Source organism: Salvelinus fontinalis, chromosome 9 (assembly GCF_029448725.1).
Source record: "Salvelinus fontinalis isolate EN_2023a chromosome 9, ASM2944872v1, whole genome shotgun sequence".
Lineage (NCBI taxonomy): Eukaryota > Metazoa > Chordata > Actinopteri > Salmoniformes > Salmonidae > Salvelinus > Salvelinus fontinalis.
In genome coordinates, this window is record NC_074673.1 from 1,954,141 (window position 1) to 1,967,911 (window position 13,771).

Genomic DNA, 13,771 nt, shown 5'->3' on the forward strand with positions numbered 1-13,771 from the left:
CCTTCCCTCAATAACAACCTCCCTGTGTGTGTGTGTGTGTGTGTGTGTGTGTGTGTGTGTGTGTGTGTGTGTGTGTGTGTGTGTGTCCCCGTTGGCCAGCCCTCCACCATCTATCTATCAGGGGATCAATCAGGCTCTGTTTCTGATCAATACCTCCTGTAGTTTATATCAGGGGATCAATCAGGCTCTGTTTCTGATCAATACCTCCTGTAGTTTATATCAGGGGATCAATCAGGCTGTTTCTGATCAATACCTCTTGTAGTTTATATCAGGGGATCAATCAGGCTCTGTTTCTGATCAATACCACCTGTAGTTTATATCAGGGGATCAATCAGGCTCTGTTTCTGATCAATACCTCCTGTAGTTTATATCAGGGGATCAATCAGACTGTTTCTGATCAATACCTCCTGTAGTTTATATCAGGGGATCAGTCAGGCTGTTTCTGATCAATACCTCCTGTAGTTTATATCAGGGGATCAGTCAGACTCTGTTTCTGAGACCTCTAGTTTCCATAACTAGGAGAAGCCATCATGATGACTCTGACACTTCAGTCACAGGAGGCTGCCGATGGGGAGGACGGCTCATGATAATGGCTGGAACCGAGCAAATGGAATACCATTCCATAATTCCACTCCAGCCATTACCGCCAGCCTGTCCTCCCCAACCTCCTGTGACTTCATTAATAATGGTAATTGCCACGTTTCACTTTCAGTGAATGTATCCCCTTAAACAGTTAGGCAAATGATTGTATTGTGATTGTCCCACCTGCCCACCATTGCTAATGTAGTTATTAAAAGCTGCGATAACAGTACTGCTACATAACTTATTAAATGCTTAACTGCTACATAACTGCTTATACCGTCACATTGATATGCAATTTAATTGACTAGCTCGCAAGAAAATAAAAATGTTTATAGGTATATTTCATGCTCATGTAAACAGGATTATAAAACGTATTTGAATGAGAAAGAGCTTCATTGTTCTTTTAATTGTATAGTCTCCCAGTACAATACACATATTTATAATGAACATTAAAAGTGCACTATAAAAATGTTTATAGTTAATGGGAGAACATTATGGCTAGAATACAAGTGTTTTGTTTTGTTTTCTATGTACATTTATCAAAGGGTTATTTTATTAACTCCAACCAAACAGCCAGGGCCAGCCAGGGGAAAACAAGCCAGGACCAGCCAGGAGAAGCCAGGGGAAGACACGCCAGGACAAGCCAGGACCAGCCAGGACAAGCCAGGACCAGCCAGGGGAAGACAAGCCAGGACCAGCCAGGACCAGCCAGGACAAGCCAGGGGAAGACAAGCCAGGACAAGCCAGGGCCAGCCAGGGGAAGACAAGCCAGGACCAGCCAGGACCAGCCAGGACAAGCCAGGGGAAGACAAGCCAGGGGAAGCCAGGGGAAGACAAGCCAGGACCAGCCAGGACAAGCCAGTGGAAGACAAGCCAGGACAAGCCAGGGCCAGCCAGGACCAGCCAAGGCCAGCCAGGGCCAGCCAGGACCAGCCAGGACCACCCAGGACCAGCCAGGGGAAGCCAGGACCAGCCAGGACAAGCCAGGGGAAGACAAGCCAGGACAAGCCAGGACCAGCCAGGGGAAGACAAGCCAGGACCAGCCAGGACCAGCCAGGACCAGCCAGGACCAGCCAGGGCCAGCCAGGGGAAGACAAGCCAGGACCAGCCAGGACCAGACAGGACAAGCCAGGGGAAGACAAGCCAGGACAAGACAGGGAAGAGAAGCCAGGACCAGCCAGGACCAGCCAGGACAAGCCAAGCAAGGACAAGCCAGGGCCAGCCAGGACCAGCCAAGGCCAGCCAAGGCCAGCCAAGGCCAGCCAGGGCCAGCCAGGACCAGCCAGGGCCAGCCAGGAACAGCCAGGACAAGCCAGGGGAAGCCAGGACAAGCCAAGGCCAGCCAGGACCAGCCAGGACCAGCCAGGACCAGCCAAGGCCAGCTAGGACAAGCCAGGACAAGCCAGGACCAGCCAGGGCCAGCCAGGGGAAGCCAGGGCCAGCCAGGGCAAGCCAGGACCAGCCAGGACCAGCCAGGGGAAGCCAGGGCCAGCCAGGGCAAGCCAAGGCCAGCCAGGGGAAGCCAGGGCAAGCCAGGGCCAGCCAGGGCAAGCCAAGGCCAGCCAGGGGAAGCCAGGGCAAGCCAGGGCCAGCCAGGACCAGCCAGGGCCAGCCAGAGCCAGCCAGGACCAGCCAGGACAAGCCAGGACCAGCCAGGACCAGCCAGGGCCAGCCAGGGGAAGCCAGGACCAGCCAGGACCAGCCAGGACAAGCCAGGGGAAGACAAGCTAGGACCAGCCAGGGCCAGCCAGGACCAGCCAGGGCCAGCCAGGACCACAGTCAACTTAGTGTATGTAAAATTCTGACCCACTGGAATTGTGATACAGAGAATTTTAAGTGAAATAATCTGTCTGTAAACAATTGTTGGAAAAATGACTTGCGTCATGCACCAAGTAGATGTCCTAACTGACTTGCCAAAACTATAGTTTGTTAACAAGAAATTTGTGGAGTGGTTAAAAAATGAGTTTTAATGACTCCAACCATACTGTACCTACTATGTTTAAATATTACTCTATTAAATGAATCATGTGGCAATCAACTCATTAGGAATTGGGGCACCACGGGTGAAAAAAAAGTTTGTTTAATGAGTTACCGTCTCCCAAATTAACTCAAGAATATATAGATATCATACCAGTCATTAATTAATAATTTCCTCATATAAGTCTCATTCTGAACGTCGTAGACTCCGTAAATCTGCACAAACCCAGGTCTCACTGATCATTCCGTACAAATAAATGTCATTATTTATTTACTAACAAGCTATAAGATAACATAAGATACACACACACACGGTATAGGTTATTGATTAGAAACTTAATACGATGACAACAATTCCCTAGCGGACCAACACAATATGACTCTTGTTACACAAGATGGAGATTTAAAGAGAGAGCGAGAAAGAGAAGCAGCATGCTTAGTTAAGCCCTAATACCTTGCCCCGAACTGCCACTCTAATGGGTAAGAAGTAATATATGTATTTACGTGTTGAATGTCTTCGTCTGGTATCTCTGTTGGGTTCAGGCCTTCGTGGGTCGGGTTCCGCTTGGTGAAGGGTTCGACGGAGGCCTTGTTCTTTGGATGGCCTTCTCCTTCATTCTCGGGTGTAAGTCTCTGATTGTCCACAAGATGTCACACTGTCCTTCTTCGTTGTCTGTTTACTTGCACTCGTTCTGGAAGAGTGGTCTTTTGAGGATGACTAATCAGCTTTGTTGATGATCCCAGAGGGGTGATGAAAGCCGTGTAGACACACTATGATTTGAAGAGAATAACCGGATGGTCCTACTTAAATTTGCCTTAGAACAGCTACTCAACCGGAGCATTGATTGTTAAGAGGTTCCTTTGCCTTCCTCTACCTCATGTTGCCTTTTCGGGACTCCCGACTAATTGTAGACCTCAGCTGCAGCTCGTGGTCATTCTAGTCTGATGTTAATTCTTAACTCAAATGCCCTTGGGTAGGAAGGGGGCGTTTACGTCTTGCTGACACAGTCTCCGGGTTCCCTGGGGCGTAACTAATCACGAGGCAAGGTATCACAATTTACCGTGATCTTGTTAGAGAACTAAAATCACAAACTTATCGTCACATAAACAAAACTTTATCCTGGATATTTTCCAAACAATGTAAAGTATGTCAACATGATATGCACCGTATGAAAACAAATTACAATGTTTTCATTATAACATCTTCATGCAACTTTTAATGACATCACATTAATCATCCACATTCAATCTCTCTTCATTACCGACATTCGGAGGATGAAATATATTGTCCCGGTGTCTGTTATTTGATGTTGAAGTTCTTGGGCGGTAAACTCTTCATAAAGGCACACAGACATTCCGATCACCCAAACTAGGCCACAAAGGGAGTCTGCTGCCTATGGTTTACGATCGAGTGAGGTGTCATAAAACCCCCACATCCAACCCTCTCCCCTCTGTGGGAGCGAGAGAGCTCTGTAGAGCTGATCCACTGTAACCTGATCCTTTGGATCCTCACAGGAGAGTCATGACAGTAGTGCCTTAGACCACCGCGCCACTCAGGAGGCCGTGACCCGTGTCCTTGACAAGCTCCTTGTGACCCGTGTCCTTGACAGGCTCCTTGTGACCCGTGTCCTTGACAAGCTCCTTGTGACCCGTGTCCTTGACAAGCTCCTTGTGACCCGTGTCCTTGACAGGCTCCTTGTGACCCGTGTCCTTGACAGGCTCCTTGTGAGCCGTGTCCTTGACAAGCTCCTTGTGACCCGTGTCCTTGACAAGCTCCTTGTGACCCGTGTCCTTGACAGGCTCCTTGTGACCCGTGTCCTTGACAGGCTCCTTGTGACCCGTGTCCTTGACAGGCTCCTTGTGACCCGTGTCCTTGACAGGCTCCTTGTGACCCGTGTCCTTGACAGGCTCCTTGTGACCCGTGTCCTTGACAGGCTCCTTGTGACCCGTGTCCTTGACAGGCTCCTTGTGACCCGTGTCCTTGACAGGCTCCTTGTGACCCGTGTCCTTGACAGGCTCCTTGTGACCCGTGTCCTTGACAGGCTCCTTGTGACCCGTGTCCTTGACAGGCTCCTTGTGACCCGTGTCCTTGACAGGCTCCTTGTGACCCGTGTCCTTGACAGGCTCCTTGTGACCCGTGTCCTTGACAGGCTCCTTGTGACCCGTGTCCTTGACAGGCTCCTTGTGACCCGTGTCCTTGACAGGCTCCTTGTGACCCGTGTCCTTGACAGGCTCCTTGTGACCCGTGTCCTTGACAGGCTCCTTGTGACCCGTGTCCTTGACAGGCTCCTTGCCCCTCACACACAAGCAGACTTGTAATATATGTGATGAAAGTGATTGTGACCCGTGTCCTTGAATAATCTTGCCATTTAGCTCTGTTTGCAGACAACACAACAGAAAGACAAAAGACTCCATCTGTTGATGCTATTAAACACCCTTGTGCCTAATGATCCATGTATGCGGTCTAGTCTGTGTTGGTGTATGTGTACAGAGCTCCACTTGTAAAAGTGTTGTTAGGCTTCAATGATACACCGTAATGTAGTGTTGTTAGAGTTCAATGAATACACCGTAATGTAGTGTTGTTAGGGTTCAATGATACAGCATAATGTAGTGTTGTTAGGGTTCAATGATACACCGTAATGTAGTGTTGTTAGGGTTCAATGATACACCGTAATGTAGTGTTGTTAGGGTTCAATGATACACCATAATGTAGTGTTGTTAGGGTTCAATGATACACCGTAATGTAGTGTTGTTAGGGTTCAATGATACACCGTAATGTAGTGTTGTTAGAGTTCAATGAATACACCGTAATGTAGTGTTGTTAGGGTTCAATGATACACCGTAATGTATGTTTACTGAAATAATATAGTTTCACATCTCGTTGGGAGGCAGGTATTCACACATTTCTCTGTCATGTTCAACTGTCCACAAGTAGCTCTCCTGGGAATGTGTTATCCTGGTCAGGCCTTGTAATCAATCTAGCAAACACTATTTATCCTGCTCAGGCCTTGTAATCAATCTAGCAAACACTATTTATCCTGCTCAGGCCTTGTAATCAATCTAGCAAACACGATTTATCCTGCTCAGGCCTTGTAATCAATCTAGCAAACACTATTTATCCTGCTCAGGCCTTGTAATCAATCTAGCAAACACGATTTATCCTGCTCAGGCCTTGCAATCAATCTAGCAAATACTATTTATCCTGCTCAGGCCTTATAATCAATCTAGCAAATACTATTTATCCTGCTCAGGCATTGTAATCAATCTAGCAAACACTATTTATCCTCTACAGACATAGTAATCAATCTAGCAAACACTATTTATCCTCTACAGACATAGTAATCAATCTAGCAAACACTATTTATCCGCTACAGGCATAGTAATCTATCTAGCAAACACTATATACGTATATCATTAAATATCCATTTCTTTAAATAAAAGTATTTTACTTTTCAAAATAAACTCTCTTTCTGTACTCAAAATTAATTGTAAACAGCATTTCAACAGTGTTACCAAAATGTTATTAACTATATGCTTAGTAGGACCACATGCAAAATACTACATTAGTAATTTACTCTCTGTTGTAATATGGCGCCCGAGAAGAAGGCAGACGTTTTACGTGCCCCCAGCCGATTGTTCTTGTTCATTAATTTGCGTTGTTTGTAACTTATTTTTAAACTTATTTTGTACATAACATTACCACTACCGTACTTGTTACTTTAATCTCTTATTCTTATCCGTATTTCTTTTGAAACTGCATTGTTGGTTAGGGGCTCGTAAGCATTTCACTGTTGTATTCGGCACATGTGACTAATACAATTTGATTTGAATTGTCCTTAGAGTCCTTAACAACACTTAATAAGTATTTCACTGCCGTGTGGATCTTCTGCTGGTTTGTTCTTCAAGCTGGGCTGCTGCCAGAGTCTCTTCAACAGTGTCTGTTGTCATGGTGGTTTGTTCTTCAAGCTGGGCTGCTGCCAGAGCCTCTTCAACAGTGTCTGTTGTCATGGTGGTTTGTTCTTCAAGCTGGGCTGCTGCCAGAGCCTCTTCAACAGTGTCTGTTGTCATGGTGGTTTGTTCTTCAAGCTGGGCTGCTGCCAGAGCCTCTTCAACAGTGTCTGTTGTCATGGTGGTTTGTTCTTCAAGCTGGGCTGCTGCCAGAGCCTCTTCAACAGTGTCTGTTGTCATGGTGGTTTGTTCTTCAAGCTGGGCTGCTGCCAGAGCCTCTTCAACAGTGTCTGTTGTCATGGTGGTTTGTTCTTCAAGCTGGGCTGCTGCCAGAGCCTCTTCAACAGTGTCTGTTGTCATGGTGGTTTGTTCTTCAAGCTGGGCTGCTGCCAGAGCCTCTTCAACAGTGTCTGTTGTCATGGTGGTTTGTTCTTCAAGCTGGGCTGCTGCCAGAGCCTCTTCAACAGTGTCTGTTGTCATGGTGGTTTGTTCTTCAAGCTGGGCTGCTGCCAGAGCCTCTTCAACAGTGTCTGTTGTCATGGTGGTTTGTTCTTCAAGCTGGGCTGCTGCCAGAGCCTCTTCAACAGTGTCTGTTGTCATGGTGGTTTGTTCTTCAAGCTGGGCTGCAGCCAGAGCCTCTTCAACAGTGTCTGTTGTCATGGTGGTCTGTTCTTCAAGCTGGGCTGCGGCCAGAGCCTCTTCAACAGTGTCTGTTGTCATGGTGGTTTGTTCTTCAAGCTGGGCTGCTGCCAGAGCCTCTTCAACAGTGTCTGTTGTCATGGTGGTTTGTTCTTCAAGCTGCGCTGCAGCCAGAGCCTCTTCAACAGAGTCTGTTGTCATGGTGGTTTGTTCTTCAAGCTGGGCTGCTGCCAGAGCCTCTTCAACAGTGTCTGTTGTCATGGTGGTTTGTTGCTTAGAAGAAGAACACAACGATTTCTCCGTAGAACAGGGCCATCTTCTGTTTATACGTTGTATGACCTTGACTGTACTTCAGGGATCACTGGTCCTTTCCTGTGTCCATGTGTTTGTTTTGTCTTTGTCCCTCAGGTTGTCCCCAGGTTGGAGATCAAGTCGTTTCCTGTCCCTCACATGGATTTCATCCAGGTTATCCCAACGTCTGAGGTGGTGGTGTTCAGCCTACAAACCTCTGGATACAGGGAGTCAGAGTCTGTGACAACAAGGTCATCCATTTCATTACATGTGAAAAGGTCAGCTCCTACCTTTTGGTTTGGTCTCTCAGGTGCAGGGTGGGGTTTCAACCTCTCTGGGGACGCTAGCGTACCACCTGGCCAACATCAGGTGAAATTGCAGAGCGCCAAATTCAAAATACAGAAATAGTCATAATAAACTTTCATACAAATACAGGTGTTATACATCGGCTTAAAGATTAACTTCTTGTTAGTCCAGCCACTTTGTCAGATTTCAAAAAGGCTTTACGGCGAAAGCATACCATGCAATTATCTGAGGATAGTGCCCCGCTTACAAAAGCATACAAACATTTTACAACCAAGTAAAGGAATTACAGAAGTCAGAAATAGCGATAAAATTAATCACTTACCCTTGAAGATCTTCTTCTGGTTGCAGTCACAAGAGTCCCAGCTACACAATAAATGTTTGTTTTGTTCGATAAAGTCCCTCTTTATATCCAAAGAACTCAGTTTTGTTGGCGCGTTTTGTTCAGTAATCCACTGGCTCAAAGGCGGTCAAAACATGCAGACGGAATAGATCCTAATAGTACCGGTAAAATTCGTCGAAACATGTCAAACGATGTTTATAATTAATCCTCAGGTTGTCAATTGTCTAAATAATCGATAATATTTCAACCGGACAATAGCGTCTTCAATAGAAAGGAAAAACTACGAAGGGCGCGCAATCGGTCATGCGGGCGCAAACCAGCTCTGCTTGATTCTACAGTCCACTTACAAAATGGTCTCATTCTTCTTCATTTTTCAGAAAACAAGCCTGAAACAATGTCTAAAGACTGTTGACATCTAGTGGAAGCCATAGGAACTGCAATCTGGGTCATAACCATTTAGATACTGTATAGGCATTCAGTTGAAAACTACCCACATCAAAAAATCCCACTTCCTGGATGGATTTTACTCAGGTTCTCACCTGCCATATCAGTTCTGTTATACTCAAAGACATTATTTTAACAGTTTTGGAAACCTTAGAGTGTTCTATCCAATACTATCATGCATATGCATATCCTAACTTCTGGGCCTGAGTAACAGGCAGTTTACTTTGGGCACGTTTGTCATCCAAACTTCAAAATCCTACCCAAGAGAGGTTGATGGCTCTGCAGGACTGCTTGCTTGGTATTTCAGACATGTAGTACAGTTTGATACTTTGTCTGTCACATCTTGGTTAATTCTGGGCCAATACATTACTTTACGTGCTCTCTTCTGTCACATTATGGTTAATTCTGGGCCAATACATTACATGCTCTCTTCTGTCACATCTTGGTTCCTAGGTGAATCTTTATCAACAACTTTGAAAGTTTCTTCAGTCGCAAAAACCCTCAAACGCTGTGATGAAATTGGCTCTCATGAGGACCGCCACAGGAAAGGAAGACCCAGAGTTACCGCTGCTGCAGAGGATAAGCTCATTAGAGTTACCAGCCTCAGATTACAGCCCAAATAAATCCTTCAAGTAACAGACACATCTCAACATCAACTGTTCAGATGAGACTGCATGAATCAGGCCTTCATGGTCGAATTGCTGCAAAGAAACCACTAAAGGACACCAATAAGAAGAATAGACTTGCTTGGGACAAGAAACACAAGCAATGGACATTAGACCGGTGGAAATCTGTCCTTTGGTATGATGAGATTTTTGGTTACAACCGACTAGTCTTTGTGAGACGCAGAGTAGGTGAACGGATGATCTCTGCATGTGTGGTTCCCACCGTGAAGCATGGAGGAGGAGGTGTGATGGTGTGGTTCCCACCGTGAAGCATGGAGGAGGAGGTGTGATGGTGTGGTTCCCACCGTGAAGCATGGAGGAGGAGGTGTGATGGTGTGGTTCCCACCGTGAAGCATGGAGGAGGAGGTGTGATGGTGTGGTTCCCACCGTGAAGCATGGAGGAGGAGGTGTGATGGTGTGGTTCCCACCGTGAAGCATGGAGGAGGAGGTGTGATGGTGTGGTTCCCACCGTGAAGCATGGAGGAGGAGGTGTGATGGTGTGGTTCCAACGTGAAGCATGGAGGAGGAGGTGTGATGGTGTGGTTCCCACCGTGAAGCATGGAGGAGGAGGTGTGATGGTGTGGTTCCCACCGTGAAGCATGGAGGAGGAGGTGTGATGGTGTGGTTCCCACCGTGAAGCATGGAGGAGGAGGTGTGATGGTGTGGGGGGTGCTTGAGATTCAATTCAAAGTGCATTCATCCTATTGATTACACCTATCAAGTTGTTTCACATCTATACAAGTGACTAGGGAGGAGGGGTTAGGGCTTATTCAGGACAGGGCCTAACTATACTGGGGAGGAGGGGTTAGGGCTTATTCAGGACAGGACCTAACTATACTGGGGAGGAGGGGTTAGGGGTTATTCAGGACAGGGCCTAACTATACTGGGGAGGAGGGGTTAGGGGTTATTCAGGACAGGACCTAACTATACTGGGGAGGAGGGGTTAGGGGTTATTCAGGACAGGACCTAACTATACTGGGGAGGAGGGGTTAGGGGTTATTCAGGACAGGACCTAACTATACTGAGGAGGAGGGGTTAGGGCTTATTCAGGACAGGGGCTAACTATACTGGGGAGGAGGGGTTAGGGCTTATTCAGGACAGGGCCTAACTATACTGGGGAGGAGGGGTTAGGGCTTATTCAGGACAGGGCCTAACTATACTGGGGAGGAGGGGTTAGGGGTTATTCAGGACAGGACCTAACTATACTGGGGAGGAGGGGTTAGGGCTTATTCAGGACAGGGCATAACTATACTGGGGAGGAGGGGTTAGGGCTTATTCAGGACAGGGCCTAACTATACTGGGGAGGAGGGGTTAGGGGTTATTCAGGACAGGGCCTAACTATACTGGGGAGGAGGGGTTAGGGGTTATTCAGGACAGGGCCTAGCTATACTGGGGAGGAGGGGTTATTCAGGACAGGGCCTAACTATACTGGGGAGGAGGGGTTAGGGGTTATTCAGGACAGGGCCTAACTATACTGGGGAGGAGGGGTTATTCAGGACAGGGCCTAACTATACTGGGGAGGAGGGGTTAGGGGTTATTCAGGACAGGACCTAACTATACTGGGGAGGAGGGGTTAGGGGTTATTCAGGACAGGACCTAACTATACTGGGGAGGAGGGGTTAGGGCTTATTCAGGACAGGGCCTAACTATACTGGGGAGGAGGGGTTAGGGCTTATTCAGGACAGGGCCTAACTATACTGGGGAGGAGGGGTTAGGGCTTATTCAGGACAGGGCCTAACTATACTGGGGAGGAGGGGTTAGGGGTTATTCAGGACAGGACCTAACTATACTGGGGAGGAGGGGTTAGGGCTTATTCAGGACAGGACCTAACTATACTGGGGAGGAGGGGTTAGGGCTTATTCAGGACAGGGCCTAACTATACTGGGGAGGAGGGGTTAGGGCTTATTCAGGACAGGGCCTAACTATACTGGGGAGGAGGGGTTAGGGGTTATTCAGGACAGGACCTAACTATACTGGGGAGGAGGGGTTAGGGCTTATTCAGGACAGGGCCTAACTATACTGGGGAGGAGGGGTTAGGGGTTATTCAGGACAGGACCTAACTATACTGAGGAGGAGGGGTTAGGGCTTATTCAGGACAGGGGCTAACTATACTGGGGAGGAGGGGTTAGGGGTTATTCAGGACAGGGCCTAACTATACTGGGGAGGAGGGTCTAGGGGTTATTCAGGACAGGGCCTAACTATACTGGGGAGGAGGGGTTAGGGGTTATTCAGGACAGGGCCTAACTATACTGGGGAGGAGGGGTTAGGGGTTATTCAGGACAGGACCTAACTATACTGGGGAGGAGGGGTTAGGGCTTATTCAGGACAGGGCCTAACTATACTGGGGAGGAGGGGTTAGGGCTTATTCAGGACAGGGCCTAACTATACTGGGGAGGAGGGGTTAGGGGTTATTCAGGACAGGGCCTAACTATACTGGGGAGGAGGGGTTAGGGGTTATTCAGGACAGGGCCTAGCTATACTGGGGAGGAGGGGTTATTCAGGACAGGGCCTAACTATACTGGGGAGGAGGGGTTAGGGGTTATTCAGGACAGGGCCTAACTATACTGGGGAGGAGGGGTTATTCAGGACAGGGCCTAACTATACTGGGGAGGAGGGGTTAGGGGTTATTCAGGACAGGACCTAACTATACTGGGGAGGAGGGGTTAGGGGTTATTCAGGACAGGACCTAACTATACTGGGGAGGAGGGGTTAGGGCTTATTCAGGACAGGGCCTAACTATACTGGGGAGGAGGGGTTAGGGCTTATTCAGGACAGGGCCTAACTATACTGGGGAGGAGGGGTTAGGGCTTATTCAGGACAGGGCCTAACTATACTGGGGAGTAGGGGTTAGGGGTTATTCAGGACAGGACCTAACTATACTGGGGAGGAGGGGTTAGGGCTTATTCAGGACAGGACCTAACTATACTGGGGAGGAGGGGTTAGGGCTTATTCAGGACAGGGCCTAACTATACTGGGGAGGAGGGGTTAGGGCTTATTCAGGACAGGGCCTAACTATACTGGGGAGGAGGGGTTAGGGCTTATTCAGGACAGGGCCTAACTATACTGGGGAGGAGGGGTTAGGGCTTATTCAGGACAGGGCCTAACTATACTGGGGAGGAGGGGTTAGGGCTTATTCAGGACAGGGCCTAACTATACTGGGGAGGAGGGGTTAGGGCTTATTAAGGACAGGGCCTAACTATACTGGGGAGGAGGGGTTAGGGGTTATTCAGGACAGGGCCTAACTATACTGGGGAGGAGGGTCTAGGGGTTATTCAGGACAGGGCCTAACTATACTGGGGAGGAGGGGTTAGGGGTTATTCAGGACAGGACCTAACTATACTGGGGAGGAGGGGTTAGGGGTTATTCAGGACAGGGCCTAACTATACTGGGGAGGAGGGGTTAGGGCTTATTCAGGACAGGGCCTAACTATACTGGGGAGGAGGGGTTAGGGGTTATTCAGGACAGGGCCTAACTATACTGGGGAGGAGGGGTTAGGGCTTATTCAGGACAGGGCCTAACTATACTGGGGAGGAGGGGTTAGGGCTTATTCAGGACAGGACCTAACTATACTGGGGAGGAGGGGTTAGGGCTTATTCAGGACAGGGCCTAACTATACTGGGGAGGAGGGGTTATTCAGGACAGGATCTAACTATACTGGGGAGGAGGGGTTAGGGCTTATTCAGGACAGGACCTAACTATACTGGGGAGGAGGGGTTAGGGCTTATTCAGGACAGGTCCTAACTATACTGGGGAGGAGGGGTTAGGGGTTATTCAGGACAGGGCCTAACTATACTGGGGAGGAGGGGTTAGGGGTTATTCAGGACAGGGCCTAACTATACTGGGGAGGAGGGGTTAGGGCTTATTCAGGACAGGACCTAACTATACTGGGGAGGAGGGTTAGGGGTTATTCAGGACAGGACCTAACTATACTGGGGAGGAGGGGTTAGGGGTTATTCAGGACAGGACCTAACTATACTGGGGAGGAGGGGTTAGGGCTTATTCAGGACAGGGCCTAACTATACTGGGGAGGAGGGGTTAGGGCTTATTCAGGACAGGACCTAACTATACTGGGGAGGAGGGGTTAGGGCTTATTCAGGACAGGGCCTAACTATACTGGGGAGGAGGGGTTAGGGGTTATTCAGGACAGGGCCTAACTATACTGGGGAGGAGGGGTTATTCAGGACAGGACCTAACTATACTGGGGAGGAGGGGTTAGGGGTTATTCAGGACAGGACCTAACTATACTGAGGAGGAGGGGTTAGGGCTTATTCAGGACAGGGGCTAACTATACTGGGGAGGAGGGGTTAGGGCTTATTCAGGACAGGACCTAACTATACTGGGGAGGAGGGGTTAGGGGTTATTCAGGACAGGGCCTAACTATACTGGGGAGGAGGGGTTAGGGGTTATTCAGGACAGGACCTAACTATACTGGGGAGGAGGGGTTAGGGGTTATTCAGGACAGGACCTAACTATACTGGGGAGGAGGGGTTAGGGGTTATTCAGGACAGGACCTAACTATACTGAGGAGGAGGGGTTAGGGCTTATTCAGGACAGGGGCTAACTATACTGGGGAGGAGGG